This window comes from Bos grunniens, chromosome 18 (assembly GCF_055505025.1).
Source record: "Bos grunniens cultivar Pamir isolate PY7600 chromosome 18, Bosgru_T2T1.0, whole genome shotgun sequence".
Classification (NCBI taxonomy): Eukaryota; Metazoa; Chordata; class Mammalia; order Artiodactyla; family Bovidae; genus Bos; species Bos grunniens.
In genome coordinates, this window is record NC_141182.1 from 31,747,346 (window position 1) to 31,767,398 (window position 20,053).

General features: G+C 36.2%; 1 long non-coding RNA gene across 1 annotated transcript in view; it reads right to left on the reverse strand.

The window, feature by feature from the left end:
- Positions 1-591: 591 nt before the first annotated feature.
- LOC147353358 (uncharacterized) overlaps positions 592-20,053 on the reverse strand; it is a 38,056-nt gene continuing 18,594 nt past the window's right edge. The window contains exon 2 of the long non-coding RNA XR_015145045.1: positions 592-961. This is a non-coding gene — a long non-coding RNA (uncharacterized LOC147353358). The remainder of the gene's footprint in view (positions 962-20,053) is intronic.

The following is a 20,053-nucleotide window of genomic DNA, read 5'->3' on the forward strand; positions in this document are numbered from 1 at the left end:
GCTATATAAATATATTGTAGTTTTATAAAAAATATTATATAATGAGTATATATGATAAAGTGAAAGTGAAAGTTGCTGAGTCGTGTCCAGCTCTTCGTGACCCCATGGACTGTATAGTCCATGGAATTCTCTAGGCCAGAATACTGGAGTGGGTAGCCTTTCTCTTCTCCAGGGGATCTTCCCAACCAGGGATTGAACCCAAGTCTCCCACATTGCAGGCAGATTCTTTGTCACCTGAGCCACAAGGGAAGCCCATACATGATTAAGTACTCTCCAAAATGAAGCCATTTATATATAATTCCCATAAAAATAAATTTATATTAGAAGCCTTCTTACTATGCATGTATGCATCTTATATGTGCAAGGGTTCCTAAATCCCCAGTTACTACAATATTTTCTTTATTCAACATAATGAGCAATTGTCCACTTGATTTTCATTTGCTTTCTCCCCAGTCATTCTTAAAGATCTCCATCTGTTATTTAGGCTCAATGAGAGGGAGTAACAAAAAACTGCTCTGTTAAATAACCAGATCCAGATCTCTATTTTCACTCTGATACCAATTTTCGTTAATCTTAAGAGCAAGACAATTGTTTTTAAGTAAAAAGAACTATATTTATTGGTTCTCCTTAAAATCCAAATTCAATATCTAACAAAGTATTCACTATATTTACTACAGAAATGACATTTTAATCTAATCCACATCCTTTGCAAGTTTTCTTTGCCCAAGTCCAGTTTTTCTTCCTTTCACACAGGGCCATAAGAAATTATCTATCATGGTTTACTCACTTATTTTTCATTACTAGAGTCATGAAAGAGGGATAAAATCCATGTATGGAAAGGCACACTCTTACAAAGATATAAGGCATTTTCAACTTGACACATGAATTCAAAGAGATCCTAAAGATACTTCTTTAGCAAATTTGAAAAGCTCATTTGGCAAAAACAATCCAGATGGATAGCCTATTGGGAGGTAGGAAAAAAAAGAAAGAAAATATGTTAATAGAAGAAGAGCTTTACCATATATATGTAATAAAAATACAAAACATACATTTGAGAACACACATATTCATCCACATGTATACTTTAGTCCTGGTATAGAAATAGAATTAGCTGTTTATATGATATACTGAATTCAGAATATGATAATGCCAACATTTTTAGTCAGCAAGAGAGGACATGTTTTTTGACAAGTGCAATTGAAATAACTGGTTAGGATTTTAGGGGAAAGGAGGCAGTAAAATACATTTCAGTAAACATTAGATTAAAGGAAAATGTTAAACCTTAAATGGCTAACAAAATGTGACATATTTATTTCAAAGTCTTACTTTGAAAAAAGACTTTTTAATGACAGAAATTTTAACAATCATGATATATAATTTCACAATCATGATAATTCAAAACAAAAAAAATTTAAAAGTTGATTAAAAAAAAATAGGCAATGAGTTAATTAACATCTATACACCCCCACATGCACACAAAAACACAGTAATAAATTTTAGGTTGATGAAAGGTGTGACTGAGAATGCGTGTGTGTGTGTGTGTGTGTGTGTGAGAGAGAGAGAGAGAGAGAGAGAGAGAGAGGTTAGCCCCATTTGGATATTTATCACTCATTTCTTTATCCAACTGATATTTCTTCCTCAACACTATGCCACTAGCCTTGAAAATATCCCTGTCAGTTAAAGAAGGGAGAAGATATATTTTACATCTGTTAAGCAGACTTAAAAAATAGAGACATATTAAGCAAGTTTTTAAAATTAAATTAAACCAGAAACAAGATTTATGATGCTTCTCTGAAAAATTTTTGACCTGATTTTCTAGTGTACTGATAATTCTAGAATGAAAGACAGTGAGGACGCATGAGAAAATAGTAGCACCATACCTTAGACACAACTAAGAAAAATGTTCAGATGCTTCTCAGGGCTATTCAAAGAATAAGAAGATAAAAAAAAAAAAAGTTAGGGGATAGGAAAAGGAGATAAAAACCCATGAGAGGCACATAAAAATGATTAATACATTTTCAATATTAAAGATTCTAAATGATGGATGAAATTTTAATTTTAAAAATTAATCCAGAACAGAAATGAAAATTTCCAAAAATGTTTTTTGGCACTTTTGAAAATTATTGAGAATATGAAGGCTTTTGTAATAGAAATTAAAATGAGATGCCAAACTGGGCATCCATACAGCAATAGAATAGTAAGGCAACAGACCTAGACTAAAGAGAAAAATTCAAAACAGTAGACATTAAAAGGACACTAGAAATTGCTAAAAAAAAAAAAAAAAAAGGCAGTGTAAATAGAACTCAAAATGGTGAAAATACATAGAGAAAAAGAGTAAAAACAAGAAGGGCTAAGCTCTACTGCTATTTCCAGATTCAAATACACCAGCTTCCTCTTTCTTTTCTTTTCCACTCAAGAAATAACATAACTCATAAATTTCACAGAACTACTGAACAATGATATTTACAAATTCATTTTCTTGCACAGATCTTGCTTTCCTCTCTTCAATGAGCTAGCTTCTGTTCACCTCAGATCTCAGATGGAATATTAGATCATTATTGCATTCCCTTCCTGGTCTGTCTAGTTTGTAAACACCTGTTTTAAACTTCATGCTGTCTTAATACCATCCTTTTACAAGTAAAACAATTATATATATATATATATATATATATATATACACACACATATAGTATGTGTGTGTGTTTGTTGTCACTGAGATTTTACATGAATTTATTTTATTACTTGATTAATATACACTACCCTTTACTACACTATGCATTCCTTACCATGTATCTACAATGTGCCAGGACAAAAGTAGGAGTTCCTTTAATTCTATAAAAAACTTTCATATGTGTGTGTGTGTGTGTGTATTTGTGTCTCCTAGACTGGTAAAGAATCTGCCTGCAATGCAGGAGAGGGTTCAGTCCCTGGGTGGGGAAGATACCCTGCAGAAAGGAATGGCAACCCACTCTATTATTTTTGCCTGCAGAATCCCACGGACAGAGGAACAGAGTGGGCTACAGTCCACCAAGTCGCAAAGAATCGGACATGACTGAGAGATTGATTATTTCCTAGAGTGGCCTAAACTATTTATTTTCTGAATCTATTTGATTCAGGAAATACATTCTGTGTTCTTCTTTTGGTTACTTGGCCAAGTTCAGATATTTTCTATTATCCTTTATGCACACCCATGTGGGTTTGTGTGTTTGTGAGTGTGTTTGTGTATGCTGTTTTTCACTAATCTCATAAATGAGTGACAATTTAAAGTAAAAATATCACTGGCGTTGGTGTCTAACAATAAGTGTAAGAGATATTATTATGATTCACGTCTAACATCATGTTTTTGGGAAGCAAACTCATCAGCTATCATTATGATTAATATCTTTATTATCACTACAAGAAAACAACAGTAATATAAAAATCCTCAATGTATTAAATGCTTACCATGAGTTGTGTTCTGTACTGAACACTATGAATACAGGATTTATAAGCCAGTAGCAACCTCCTTACTGCCTCCATATTACAATTGGTTAAAACCCACCATCTCTCGTGGCTCAGCTGGTAAATAATTCACCTGCAATGTGGGAGACCTAAGTTCGATCCCTGGGTTGGGAAGATTCCCTGGAGAAGGGAAAGGCTACCCACTCCAGAATTCTGGCCTGGAGAATTCCATGGAATCTATAGTCCATGGGGTTGCAAAGAGTCAGACATGACTGAGTGACTTTCACTTCACTTCACTTCACCATCACAGATGTAAATAACAGTTTAATCCATACATGAGTCAGAATTTGAATCAGGTTGGATGGAATCAAAAACCCTTTGCTTTTCCCTGATCAATGCTGCCTCTCTGAGCCTCATTCCTCAGCATAAAAAAGAGGTGAGAAAGCCTACTACAAGGTGTCTCTAAGGATTACATGTGATACAAGAACATAGCTATTCCAGGATCTAGAACATACCAGGGGTTCAATAAACATCTACTGAGGAACAAATTCTCAGCTGAGGAATATACCACTGAAGTGTTAACTATATATGTATTAATTTGACCTTGCCAAGTTGTAAACCCCATGACAGAATACTTAGAATTTCCAACAACATTCCAAATGGAATGGTAGAGAAGTCAACACCTGAAGTCTAACTGGGGCAGTAGTTACACAGTCCAGTTGTTCAACAAACTGTCACCAAGCACTATGCACAAGACAAACTTTTAGACCCTGTAGAAACAAAAAGTAATCTATAGTTCATAAAGAGTAAGATTGTTTCAAGGTTCAGAAGCAATGTCATAAGTACCAAAAAGGTGGAAGTCAAATGGCGTATTGGCTACACCAACTTAGTTTTTTTTTTTTTTTTTTTAATAATAAAACTGCTAATTTATAATTTAAAACATTATTTGTAAAACTTTCTTACTGCGTAATTATTTTCCAAGAGAACAGTTATGTAAATAATCTTTTCCAAATGGACTTCCACCTATTAGGTGGATAGTCTATTGACTATTATATTTAGCTTTGTCAGATAAATGGATGATATCTGTCCTTGCCTCATTTGCTTTCCTCAATAGTTATTCAATGAAAATAAATAATTCACCTAAATTGTCACAGACTGAAATTCAGGATCTCTGCTCACTCCAGCCATGAATTTAGGTAGTAACAGTATAATTACTTGTTAATTGTTCTTTGATTACATTTACCTTTATCTGTCACAACTTGAACAGGTACCCTAATTGCAACTCAGATAATAGTGTTCCTCCATCATGCTACATTCAGCTTAACTGCAATGAAGAATAGAGGTATTTAATTCTTTTGAGACATGATCATCTCATTCTGGACATTAAAGAATTTTAAAGAGAATCAGTTATTAATGAGGAAAGCTCATGCTATTTGCTCTTGTCCAAAAGGGACATTTATCAGAAGACACAGTAATGCGTTAATGTAAAAAGACGCTCTAAAATTACACATCTAATTGCAAGCTTGTTTTGATCTATTCTTTGAATAAAGGATGACTTGTGACTGAAATCTTTTTAGAGTAATGGTAATTGGGACAGCATGGATCACTGACAAGCACAACTAATATTGTTTATAACTGTCAATACACCGATGCCTTCTTAATGAGACAACTTTTAGCCCAAGGGAAAAGGATTTAGTTAACCAAATGGAGGAAAAAAAAAAAAAACCGACAAGTATTTTCTTAGACTAGCTTATCTGATTCTCTCCTCCCCTCTCTATCACTTAATTTTAAGGAAAAAAGTTAGTAGATGCTTTACGCTGGTGGTTAGTCTGTTTATAAAATATGACAGTACTTTGGTCCTATGCCCGGCTTAGCAGAGGTCACAGGTCCTGCTTGTCCTAGTCACAGAGATAATCCTGAACAGGAAAAAGGATACATTTGAAGCTATCCTCATCCCCTTTGGTGGAAGAGACAACTTTGGGGCCTGAAATGAAAATTTACTTCCCACAAATCACCATGTCTTAATCCTCCCTTTAGTTCTAGTTTCTTGGAGAGGAACCTGAGTTAGCTAGTCTTTTTGAAAGATATAAGCTAACTCAAACAGAAGGTGGGTGGGAGACTGGTCTATTTTGAGACAAATGTGTTAAAGAAATATATGGCAAAACCAACACAATATTGTAAAGTTAAAAAATAAAATAAAAAAAAAATATAGCATCAAAAAAAAAAAAGAGTTTCAAAAGGCCAAAAAAAAGAAGTAGTGGTAATACCTCAAGCAAAGCTTCCATGATAGTAGCTGATATTAACAATGAGTGCTTGAGAATTGTGAATACAGGACTAAAGTTTGATACTGTATGATTCTTTTGTTGCATTTCTTTTCCAGTAGGAAGTCCAACTTCCTCTAGTACCAATTAGCATGGTATGCATACTTAGTGGTATATATTATATATACCATAATTTATTATAGAAGGTGATAAGGTAATGAGTTACACTGAGGTTATATGCAGGGACTTTGAAGTTCGCTCCAAAGGTTCATATCAGTTCAGTTGAGTCAGTCGTGTCCAACTCTTTGTGACGCCGTGGACTGAAGCACGTCAGGCCTCCCTGTCCATCACCAACACTCAGAGCTTGCTCAAACTCATGTCCATCAAGTTGGTGATGCAATCCAGCCATCTCATCTTCTGTCGGCCCCTTCTCCTCCTGCCTTCAATCTTTCCCAGCATCAGGGTCTTGTCAAATGAGTCAATTCTTTACATCAGGTGGCCAAAGTATTGGAGTTTTCAGCTTCGACATCAGTCCTTCCAATGAATATTCAGGACTGATTTCCTTTAGGATGGACTGGTTGGATCTCCTTGCAGTCCAAGGGACTCTCAAGAGTCTTCTCCAACTCTATAGTTCAAAAGCATCAATTCTTTGGTGCTCAGCTTTCTTTATAACTCAACTCTCACATCTATACATGACTACTGGAAAAACCGTAGCTTTGACCAGACAGACCTTTCTTGGCAAAGTAATGTCTCTGCTTTTTAATAGGCTGTCTAGGTTGGTCATAACTTTTCTTCCAAGGAGCAAGTGTCTTTTCATTTCATGGCCAACGTAGACAGCATATTAAAAAGCAGAGACGTTAGTTTGCTGACAAAGTTCTGACTAGTCAAAGCTATGGTTTTTCCAGTAGTCATATATGGATGTGAGAGTTGGAATATAAAAACAGCTGAACACCAAAGGTTCATATAATTGTAGCCAAAATTACTTTTACCCTTTTGAAACTCAATTTCTGAAAATATAACATTTGGAGAATAGAAGCAATAATGTACACTATTATTGTAAATTTTGATTGGGATAATGTACATAAACTACTTACAACAGTACCTGGCACATAGAATATATATTATTATAATACTATAATATTATAATTAAACTTACGCCATGATCTGAATGTCTAGTGTCAAGACTATTATTCTCTAAGTTCTGCATCCTATCTTAAATACATTTAAATCTTTTGCTATAATGTGAATAGATTTCATTACACCATACATAGTGTGTGTGTGTGTGTGTGTGAGAGAGAGAGAGAGAGATATTTAAAATGGTAAACTTCTCTTATTCTAGGTTTTTGCATTTTCCATAAGTAGTGACATTTTCACAGTGACTGTAGTCTTTAAATGATTTTTCTCAGTCTTATTGACATACGTATCGATTTCTAAATTTATTTGCCAAAAAATGTTAATATTGGTGGACCTGTAACTTTGTAAGCTGATTATTAGATATAAAGAGGAAATGCATTCCAAAATTCTAGTTCTTGTCTTATCTTCTTAAATTAACTGCTTAAGATGAAATTTATATACCTAAAATTCACCCATTGCATGTGTATATAGAGAGAGTAAATTCATATTCAGTAAATTTGTACTAATACATAGCCAATACCCAGTTTTATAACAGTTCCATCACTCCAAAAAAAGTGTTTCATGTCTATTTGAATGTCAATCCCCACTCTCACCCCAACTTCAAGCAACCACTGATATGCTTTCTATCTCTATAATTTTGCCTCTTCCAAAATTGCATATAAATGGACCCATAAAGTAAATAGTTTGTGTGTGTGTGTCTGATTTCTTTCATTTAGCATGCTGTTGAACTTTGTCCATGTTGTGCACATCTATGGTTTTTTTTTAATATCCAACTATATTATATTGTATAGATATACCTCATTTTGTTTATCCATTTAAGTACTGATACATATTTGGATTATTTCCAGTTTGAAGTTAAAACAATAATACTGTCATAAATATTTCTTCCTCTACCTTTCTCTTTGAATAAGTCCTATGAAATCTGATGGGGAGGGAGGTGGGAAGGGGGTTCAGGATGGGGAACACATGTACACTTATGGCAGATTCATGTCAATGTATGGTAAAACCAATACAATATTGTAAAGTAAAATAAATTAATTAATTAAATAAAAAAATGAGGCTACTGTTTTCAGAGAAATATAAATGTGTACCTTGCCAAAAAAGCAATGATTCAGTTTCAAGTTTCATAGGCTTCTAGAACCCCAAAAGTCATCTATGATTCCCTGGATCCAGACTAAAAGACCATTCCTAAGAACATGCAGATCATTACTTTAAGATACAGAGAAAATTTCTTGTTTCCTTATACAAAATTATAATTATACTGTGTGTTTTAGAGAAACATACACATAATGGAGCAATTGACTTCCAAAGAACTACAACCTTTGGTCAAGCTAATCCTGATAAACCACACATAAGCAGAAAGGCCAGGGGACAAGAAACAGCTATGAGCTGTGACATCTGCTATGTTGACAATGTACAGACAAGGCACTAAAGAAATCTATAGCCTAGCAAGACATGTCAATATCATGATTTGATTTCAAGTCCTGAATCCTGAATAAAGAAGTGACACACATCATCAACAGTCAATGATCACTATTTGAGGGAATGTCTAGGATATACGCAAACAGTTGGGAAGAAGATGGAGAGTGCCAAGTATGGTGTCTGCCCAGAACGAACCTGGAGTTCCCTGGCACTCAGAAATTACACAGAAAAACTCTTTTTACTGAGCTTTCAAAAAAAAAAAAAATAGCACCTAAGTGCCAATTTCAATATCACTGGAGTTATTTACTTCCTATAAGATTTATGGAGCTGAGTTGTTTCTAAAAATAGGACATAATTATGTGCATATGTTGCCTAACACAGATTAGGTATTTAATTCATTATGGCTGTTAGGACTTGTCCCATTCCATTAAAATCCTGATGTAATAGCTGGGGAATCCGATGTATAAATAAATAACTGCAAATAATTGATTTGGTGAAGGAATAGACAACATCTTTCCAAGCAGAAACGGGGAGCAGCTGTGGCAACTCTGGATGCGCGGGGGTGGGATTGGATGACATACTTAAAGAGCAGCAAAGAAAGACAGATTTGGAAGAAGAGCAGAAGTTAACAGAGTGGATCAGTGGTAAAGATTAAACAGAATATTTAGGCAAAGGAAAAGCGTATAGAAAGACATGGACACGTGGAAATGTGTGAAGTATTCAAGGAGCAACGAGTTTTCAAATGTGGCTGCAATGGATACAACAAAACAAATGCAGTGGAGTTTAGGTTTAGCACTCTGAGCAGGCAGATGGGACAATCCAGCGATCCCTGCTCATGCCCTATGTTATTGTTTTCAGAGAGATGTTATCATAGCCTGTATTTGCATGACACTTCATGCTGCAGAAAACTTCTCATTTAGAATTATCTAATTTGCTCCTTAACTACCTGGAGATGGAGGTGACAAAAGAATCTTTGGCCTAATTTTTAACCAGGAAGCCTTTCCTGAGAGAGGTTAATTGATTTTCCTCACTCATACAGGCAGGTAGTTGTCTGATTTAAAGTTAACACTACTAAATGCAAAAGTAATGGTGCTTTTCAATTGTCCTTGGATTTTGAAGTCAGATTGAGTATTACTACAGAGAAACGGAAGATTTCCAACAATGGTGATGATGACTATATTAACTCACAAGATTATTTGATTGTTTATTCTCTAGGTTATGTATTCTCAAATATTGAATATATTAGATTCTATTGTATTAATCTCTATTGCAGGTTGAATAAATTACTTCTAGTCTGAAATCAGAGTGGACCTCATGCCAGACACTTTAATGAACAATGAGAAAAAGAAGATAAGATATATTGAGTAGTTTTTTCAGAAGCTTGCTCATGGAAGATGGTTTGGAATGACCATACTATTATATAGGATTATTATGTAAATTGAATATACTTATTATACAACATTTCCCCAAATTTGAATTGCTTGTCAACAATCTAAGAGTTACGGAAAATCAAAACTATCAGTTAAAATTTCCGTCTCCCTCTCTCCCTCCCTTCCTCTCTCTCTCTCTCTCTCTCTCACACACACACACACACACACACATACCACTTTAAAGATCACTAAAACATAATACATCCTTTTTGCTAGAAACTTGTTCTCCAGAATGCCGAGGTACATGTTATATCACATTATAGTTGAGTAGGAATTACTATGGAAATGTTCAGTTGTAGTCTTTGTAGCACAGACATCTTCTTACCAGAAATGGCTACCTGCTGCCTGATGGGCTGCCTCCTGTGAAAGACACCCCCCGGTTCCCTTCAGTCTTTCTCTACAACTACACCTGTATGATGTGCTGCATTTGTCAAACCAAAAAAAGACAAGGAATATTGACAAAGAGAAAGTATGTTGTTATTTTTACCTTCAAAGGATAGAATTCATTGAAGTATTTACGAGGGAAGAAGAAAATAAAATTATCTATAAACTAAAACATTTTTTTTTTGCAAATTTAAGCATTCACTTTCATTACTATATTGGGCTTCCCCAGTGGCTCAGTGGTAAAGAATCTGCCTCCAATTCAAGAGACAGAGGTTCGATCCCTGGGTCCGGAAGATCCCCTGGATAAGGGCATGGCAACCCACTCCAGTATTCTTGCCTGGAGAATCTCATGGACTGAGAAGCCTGGCGGGCTATAGTCCATAGAGTCGCAAAGAGTCAGACACGACTGAAGTGACTTAGCACTCGTCCACAAGGTGAACTTCTCAAAGGACTGTTTTAAGTGTTTAGAGTACTGAATAAGAAAGGGTTCCCTATTCTCAAGGTTTTTTTTTTTTTTTTCATGGAGAAGGGAGGTGGGGGAGAGAAACAAATAAATGGGTAACTGCCTGAAAATGTCCCTGGTGGCTCAGATGCTCAAGAATTTACCTGCAAAATGGGAGACCTGGGTTTGATCCCTGGGTTGGGAAGATCCCTGGAGGAGGGCATGGCAACCCACTCCAGTATTCTTGCCTGGAGAATCTCCATGGTCACAGGAGCCAGGTGGGCTACAGTCCATAGAGTCACAAAGAGTCGGACAGGACTGAGCAACTAAGCACAGTACAGTGTTAGAGTCTATGGCAGGGTTATCATACAGCCCTGTCAGATATTTAGGACAAATTCATATAAATGGAGAAAGTTTGAACCTTTTAGAATTAACTGAAATTAGAGACCTAGAAATTATGAACTGAAAAAAGGAATTTCTAGAAAGTGAATCAGCTAGTAAAGTGTTTTTTCCTGAGTTAAGTTAAATGGCTGAGCAAAAGGACCTCATAGATGGCATGCAAGGAGAACTAAAAAAGAGGCTGCAAAAGGGAATTTTTCTACAAACTCATGAATTGGGAATTACAGTTTACCCATTCAGTACATTTTTTCCTGAACTCCTTATCCCTTAGTGGCTGCAGGTGGAGTGAGATTAAAATAGATATGGTATGGTCCATGCCCCCTTAGAGGATATGAAACTGTCTAGTGGAGGAAGCAGACAATTCAAATAATCACACAAATAAACATGCAATTAATGCAATTTTATAAGGTTAATGAAGACTTTCAGAGTGGGATGCAAGACTTTTCGCCTTCAGGTCTTACTGAGCCATCAAAGCATGGGAGAATGAAAGTCAAATGTTCTTCAAGATTATATTTTTAAACCATATATGATAAAGTTGCATCATCAGAACTGGATTTGATTCAAGCCATCTTCACCTTAGCTTATCTTTCAAAATCAGCAGCAGTGGGATGAAGAGATGCAGAAAATTTTAGTAGAACTCTCAGAAGGAAATGCAGTTGATGGTACATGAGGGGCAAGTGAAGAGAAGGAATTTACTGAGTTTATACCAATATTGACAGAAGCAAAATGCAGCCATGATTTGTTTGTGAAAAGCCCAAGAGAAGAAAGTGGAATGTTGAAAGTAGAATTCAACTCAGCTTTCTCCCTCAGATTGGAGAAATACAAAAGTGTACCCTTGAATAACTAACATATTTTCAAGATTTAGTTCAATTTTACATATAGACTAGAAAGTTTTCAACAAATATAGCATTTGTTTCCAATTTAATATTTACATTAACATTAACATTTTCTCACTTGGGTGATAGGTGACCTATTCACAATGCTAATGAAGAGCTACTCTTCATTTGTTCATCAAAACATTCAATGAATAATTCCAATATATTAGGGACTGCAATAGGCATTTAGTAACCATAGTGGAAAGGAGAGAAGTCCCTGTCCTTACCTGGTGTATATAGTTTACTGGAGAAGCAGACATTGACTACATTGTGACAATGGTGTGATGATAGTTTCAAGCCCTAAAGGTTAAGGTAGGATAGAGGGAAACATATTCAATGAAAGTTTTTATCAGGAAAAACAGCAAAGCTTGAAAGGTCTGCAAAATTAAGCATAGGGTAGCTATGCTGTCAAGCAGAAAGGCAGGGATAGCTTCAAACATTCTATTGCATTCCATATTCAGGAGAAAAAGATCCTTCCTGATGGCCATAGAAAGGAGAACAACGATCATTATTAGAAAGTTAAAAGGTGGCAGATTCATATCAATATAAGGAATGGTTCACTACTAATTAAGACCATTTGATAATGTAGAAGTCTGAGTATGGATGTAGAGAAGTTGTTACTGGAAGCATTCACACTCAAGTTGGAAGAAGAACTCTTCAAAATGGGTTCTGAGCATATAGATTCAAACAGAAAGGGGCCAGACAGTGCACATATATGAACTCAGAGAGGTGAAAAAAATTAAGAAAGATGAACCAATTGGAGAAAACACACATTATATAGAGCTTTCACTTTTATATGGTATTCATTTTACACTTATAAAGCATTTATGCAAAAAAGAAGAACATTTTTAAAGTGTTAGAAGATTTTAGTTTGGTGTACTTTCCCACCAGCATAGGTTAGTGACCCTTGTTAGGTTATGTGAAATGTAAATGGGCAGCTAAAATTAGAGTACCTGAAGTCACTATTTTCCTTCATACCCTGATATTGGTTTTAAAATTCATTGATAACATTCTAGGATTTTGAGAAGTACATTATTGCTAAACACAGACAATTTGCTGAAGTTCTCTAAATTATACCTTGTTTGTAACCACTGATGTATATAAAAGAACCCAGAATACTCACTAGCTGTGATGCTCCAAGTGTTCAAGCTCATTACTGAATCTTGGTTTCCCCACTTGCAATTTGGGAAACTGCTCTTCAGCGGAGAGAAGTAGCCACGGTCCTGAAAGTTAGCAGTCTTACTGAATGAGCCACAGCTTTGTCTGGGCACACAGCAGGGATGGGGAAGATAAGGCATATAGTCCTCTTACCCCAGTGATCCCTACACTGCCATTGCCACCTTGCTCCTATTGTCAGATACCACTCTCGTGACTTCTCCCCACCTGGTCCATATAATCTTCAGGTAGGACTAGGTAGGAACTTGCATGACCCCATTTCCTAGTTGCTTAGCTCATAAATGATCACCTTATACAAATTAGGTCAATCATCCTGATTCCCACTGACCACTTTGCCCTAGAAATAGACATGGGCTGTGCCGATAACTCCCTTCCCAGACTTATTATTGGACATAGGAAAAAGAGGTTAAAGGTATACTACTAAGAATTGTCAGGTGCTATCCTTTCCATCATATTAAGAAAAAGAAAAAAAAAAAAAAACACCTGTCATGTACAGAAAGTAAGATGCATAAAACTGTCATGCAGATAGATGTCAAGGCACAAAACTGAGAGCTCCCAAAATGTCAACATCTCAACAGTTGCCCCAGTGGTCAAGCCCACCTCTCCTGATGTGGACTGGTGGTTTTATGAGATTATTCAGTATCTTCCCAAGGCTCTCTTTTTCATGTCCCTGATTTTATCATCTATTTTACAAAGTCCTAATAAGCACATTGATATCACCTTCCTCAGAAGATGTTTTTCTAAAATATGCATTGGCAAACAAAACAAACAAAAATGGCATGGTTTATCTTTTTCTTTTTCCTTTTTTTTACTGGAGAACTCAAACCAAAAAGAAAAATTGAATGCCCCTGATAACTAAATGACATACTTCAATTAGCTCATTTACTAGACACATTCTATTAAGTCATACATTTTGCCCATTCTCATTCCAGTCCCTGTGAAGCCACAGGCTGTCCATGAGTTATTCATTAGGATGGCTACTTAGGAACTGGCAGACTAAAGTCTGTGTTTCTCAAAAGGTCATCACCTGGATGAGTCAAAGCCTTGGCAGGATACCTAAGAGATAAGGAAAATGTAATTAACAAAGAAATCTAGGACCACTTGCCCATATATTCCTTGTACTATGTGAACAATTGCACTAGCAATACCTGGGCAGATGTTATGAAAACAGATGGCAAACCCAGAGGAAGTACGAAATCCTGGAGAGAGGAAGCATTTCAAAGAAAGAGAGACTAAGGTTCAAATCGTGACTTGACTATTCTCATTTGAGCCTGTGATTTAGTTTCTTTGAACCTAAACTACTAACTGTAGTCATTATTGAATAATATATAAAGCACCTTGACACTAAAGTGAGATCGGGTAGATAACTTTCCAATGAGTATTTTAAGAATATATGATAGTTTTCCTGCAATACTTTCCCTACTCAAACTAGAGACCTATCATCAAGTCCCTTTAGGGCTGAATAATAGACAATCAAATAAATATCTGGTACCAATTATCCATTTTAATAACACATAAGAAAAATGGTACACTAGAGAGAAAGATTAAGGGTAATAATTATAAATCATATTTACTGAGCACCTACTTAGGCCCATCACTTTTTAAGTCACTTCCATCAATTTTATGATTTCTAAAACTTTCTAAGAAAAATACCTGAGGATTTCACCTTACATTTGTTAGAAATGGCACATATGATATATAGCAAGATTTTTCAAGGTTATCAAGGAATTGTGATAGACATAGGAAATAGAGAATTGGTTAAACCAGTGTCCTTGAGGTCACGGGGCCCAAAACAGAGAAAAAACAATCATAAATTAATAATAGCAGCTGCTGCTTATTATGTAAATGCATATCATAAACTATTTGATATGTTTTTAATATTTCCCTGCTTTACTAAAGAATTAACTGAGAAGCAGAGAATAATTTTATGGACCACCTCATTGTTTAGAATCTTATATGCATAATAATATCATTGGATATAAATACCACTGACTGACAAATATAGGACATTCAGTATCACAGTAATCCAAGTCAAAGTTCCAGCCAGTAAAGTGAAGTTGAACGGTTCTATGAAGACCTACAAGACTTCTAGAACTAACACCCTGAAAGGTGTCCTTTTCATTAAATGGGAATGGAATGCAAAAATAGGAAGTCAAGAGATACCTGGAATAACAGGCAAATTTGGCCTTGGAGTACAAAATGAGCAGGGCAAAGCATAACAGAGTTTTACCAAGAGAATGCATTGGTCATAGCAAACACTCTCTTCCAACAACACGAGAAGACTCTACACAAGGACATCACCAGATGGTCAACACCAAAATCAGATTGATTATATTCTTTGCAGCCAAGGATGGAGAAGTTCTATACAGTCAGCAAAAACAAGACCAGGAGCTGACTGTGGCTCAGACCATGAACACCTTATTGTCAAATTCATACTTAAATTGAAGAAACTAGAGAAAACCACCAGAGCATTCAGATATGATCTAAATCAAATCCCTTATGATTATACAGTGGAAGTTACAAATAGATTCAAGGAATTAGATCTCATTAGACAGAGTACCTGAAGAACTTTGGACGGAGGTCCATGACATGGTACAGGAGGCAGTGATCAAGACCATCCTCAGAAAAAGTAATGCAAAAAGGCAAAACAGTCATCTGAAGAGGCTGTACAAATAGCTGAGAAAAAGAGACGTGAAAGGCAAAGGAGAAAGGAAAGATATACCCATTTGAGTGCAGAGTTCCAAAGAATAGTAAGGAGAGATAGAAAGCCTTCCTCATGATCAAAGCAAAGAAATAGAGAAAAACAATAGAATGGGAAAGACTAGAGATCTCTTCAAGATAACTAGAGATAGCAAGGGAATATTTCATGCAAAGATGGGCACTACAAAGGACAGAAATGGTATGAACCTAACAGAAGCAGACGATATCAAGAAGAGGTGGCAAGAATACACAGAAGAACTTTACAAAAAAGATCTTCATGACCCAGATAATCACGATAGTATGATCACTCACCTAGAGCTAGACATCCTGGAATGTGAAGTCAAGTGGGCCTTAGGAAGCATCACTACGAACAAAGCTAGGGGAGGTGATGGAATTCCAGTTGAGCTATTTCAAATCCTGTAAGATGATATGCCAGCAAATTTGGAAAACTCAGCAGTGGCCACAGGACTGGAAAAGGACAGTTTCATTCCAATCCCTAAGAAAGGCAAGGGCAAAGAATTGCAAACTACCACACATTTGCACTCATCTCACATGCTAGTAAAGTAATGCTTAAAATTCTCCAAGCCAGGCTTCAGCAATACGTGAACCATGAACTTACAGTTGTTCAAGCTGGTTTTAGAAAAGGCAGAGGAACCAGAGATCAAATTGCCAACATCTGCTGGATCATTGAAAAAGAAAGAGAGTTCCAGAAAAACATCTATTTCTGCTTTATTGACTATGCCAAAGCCTTTGACTGTGTGGATCACAATAAACTGGAAAATTCTTCAAGAGATGGGAATACCAGACCACCTGACCTGCCTCTTGAGAAACCTGTAAGCAGGTCAGGAGGCAACAGTTAGAACTGGACATGGAACAACAGACTGATTTAAAATAGGAATAGTTAAGGAGTATTAAAATAGGAGTACATCAAGGCTGTATATTGTCACCCTACTTATTTAATTTATATGCAGAGTACATCATGAGAAACTCTGGGCAGGAAGACGCACAAGCTGGAATCTAAATTGCCAGGAGAAATATTAATAACCTCAGATATGCAGATGACACCACTCTTATGGCAGAAAGTGAAGAGGAACTAAAAAGCCTCTTGATGAAAGCGAAAGAGGAGAGTGAAAAAGTTGGCTTAAAGCTCAACATTCAGAAAACTGAGATCATGGCATCCAATCCCATCACTTCATGGGAAATAGATGGGGAAACAGTGGAAACAGTGGCTGACTTTATTTTTCTGCGCTCCAAAATCACTGCACATGGTAATTGCAGCCATGATATTAAAGACGCTTACTCCTTGGAAGGAAAGTTATGACCAACCTAGACAGCATATTAAAAAGCAGAGACATTACTTTGCCAACAAAGGTCCGTCTAGTCAAGGCTATGGTTTTTCCAGTGGTCATGTATGAATGTGAGAGTTGAACTATAAAGAAAGCTGAGTGCGGAAGAATTGATGCTTTTGAACTGTGGTGTTGGAGAAGACTCTTAAGAGTCCCTTGGAATCAAAGACATCCAACCAGTCCACCCTAAAGGAGATCAGTCCTGGGTGTTCATTGGAAGGACTGATGTTGAAGCTGAAACTCCAATACTTTGGCTGCCTGTTGTGAAGAAGTGACTAATTTGAAAAGACCCTGATGCTGGAAAAGATTGAAGGCAGGAGGAGAAGGGGACAACAGAGGATGAGATGGTTGGATGGCACCACCAACTCAATGGACAATGTTTTGGGTGGACACTGGGAGTTGGTGATGGACAGGGAGGCCTGGCATGCTGTGGTTCATGGGGTCTCAAAGAGTCAGCCACGACTGAGCGACTGAACTGAAATGAACTGTCCTGGGTTTGATTTCTTTATGGAATAATAAGCTAGATGATATAGTTCTGTACTTGTTTAAGATGTTGAAAATACATTTACAATGCATTATTTTATTTTGTGTTATTCCTCTGTAATTATCCTGTTAGCCAGTAATCTTGGGTTTTGCTGTCATTTTTAGAACTGTGGGGAATGGGATATAATCTCATTTAGTTTGGAGCAGTAGCTCCACAGAGCCAGGAGAGCCCTGATTCAGGAGGTTTTCCTGGATGTATTTGGAGTGGTGATGATGGAAGACAGTGAGGTGACAAGATTTTAAACCAATCACAAAATATAGGCCAAATAAAAATAGTAAAAAAAAAAAAAAAGTAATGATGATGATGATGATAAAGTGCTAAGATAGCTCAGTTTGCAAATTTAGGCCACATGAGAATTAGTCACCTACCTAGACTTTTTTTTTCTTCTCTCAAAGAGGGACTTGCTTATTGTCAATATCAGAATTACCTGAGCTGTTGGTCAAAATGCAGATTCAGAAGATTGGAGGTTACGAAGTTTTAATATATGATATCCATGAGAGTGAAATGCTGAGGAGATAAGGTAATCCTAATAGTCATTTATTTTGTTTAATATTGTATGCCAATTCCTGGCACAGTGGCTAGCATATTATAGACGGAGGAAAGAAAGGAAGAAGTGAAGAAAGGATGGAAGGAAGAGAGGAAAGAAGGGAAGAGTAGAAGGCGAGAGAGAGGAATGGAGGGCAGAGGGAGGCAGAAAGCAGAGGAGGGTTAGGTATGGGGAGAGGCGAGACAGTGAGAGGGATGAGAGAATCTTCCACACACCAAGAAGCCATATTATTTTCTTTGTTTTTTCTTTTCATATTTCAAGCTAGAAGTTTCACGTTTTCAACTGGACATGTGTGAGGGATATGTGTGTGTGGATGGGTGTGTTTATGTGGGGGGGGTTGTTGGAGACCATCTGGGAAGTGGTTCCTCTGATTAGATGTAAATAATATATAGTTATTAGTTATTAATAATATAAGAGAAAATGATTCTCTATCCCACTCCAGTTTGCCTGTATTTTAGCTTTATTATTTTTTTCATTTGAATAGCGCAAAATCATTTGGAACTTCACATTCAAGAGCCCAGTCCCAAGAAGATATTTGTGCCAAAAGTCAAGCTTCCAGAGTACTCTCTACATCCTCTTTTGTAAAATCAATCATGTTATTGATTATTTGTGTCATTTTAATATTTATTGCTATACCCATTCATGAACAAGGACCTAGTAGATTACTTGGTGATAGTAGGTAAGCACTAGATAAATAAGTGTTATGTGTTTATGGGAAAAACTAATGATGTAAAAATCACTACTGTATGGCAGTGACTTCATATCCACTCTTTATTTTTATATATTATTATTTTGTGAGCCATTCATTCCTCCCTGAAGTTCAGAGTGAGCTAAAAGGACTATCAGACAGAATGTGCGTGGATTCAAGTGTAGAAGGCATATGGTTCACTAAAGAAAGAAACAGCTTCATGGGGGAAAAACGATATATGAGGTGAAAGAATTAAAATATGCTCTCGGGTATTAAAAATAAAGTTGAAAATGACATAATAAAGAAACTAAGGGAAACCTTACCACCAAGACACTACTTGAAAGTAACAGGTTTTTCAGTGGTTAATTTGGGTCTGCCTCTCTGTTGTTGATACTTTCGATAGTCTTGCTTTTGTTACTGTTGGTATTTTTTGTTGTTGAGGTAACTGTTGTAAATTATGTGGTGGTTTTCCCTCTATAGTCCTCTCCCTTATATGATTCTTCTTTATGTCTTAAGTTTTTCTTGGCTAAGCATTCTTAAATTCATGCTTAGAATTACTTTGTGCTTCATGCCATCTTAAAGGCCCTTCTGTTATCACATGGATATTGTATAATCTTTCTTGTAATTAGGATATAGTTAAAATTGCAACTTGGTTTTGCAGCCAATTGTTATCTGCAGATAACAATTTTAACTCTATCTAGGTTCTGTGTAATCTTGGCAACCTTATCACTGATGACTCATAGTGCGTATTAGGAAGGACAATGGTGCCAGAAGTCCCCAAACATTCTCATACTAGTAATAGGTTTCAAACTCATCACCAGTGTGTACACCAAAACACACTTGATATTCACAGGAGAAAGGTTAAACCACAGCTGAAGTTGAGCCCCTTCCAGTTAGCACAACAGAGCTACATGAGAGCACATTCCAGGTTAATCTATAAGAAGAAGAGAAATTCAAATGCAATGCAACTATAAGGTCAATCTATATATTGTAATTGCTAGTTAAGAGAAGCACACTTTAATGGTGATAGGGAAAGAATTGGGATGTTCAAATGTTGAGACTTAAAATGTAATGACATTTGCAGAATTCTGTTCCTGTGAATTGACCTTCAACACGATTTTATCTATTTAACTTTTGGCTAAGCTTTTAATAAATCATTCATTTGTTCAACACAGATTTATATGTCACATTTCTTACTTGGCATCTCTGACTGTGTATACAAAAGAATGCTTACTATGGACAAATACTCTTTCTGACCCTTAAT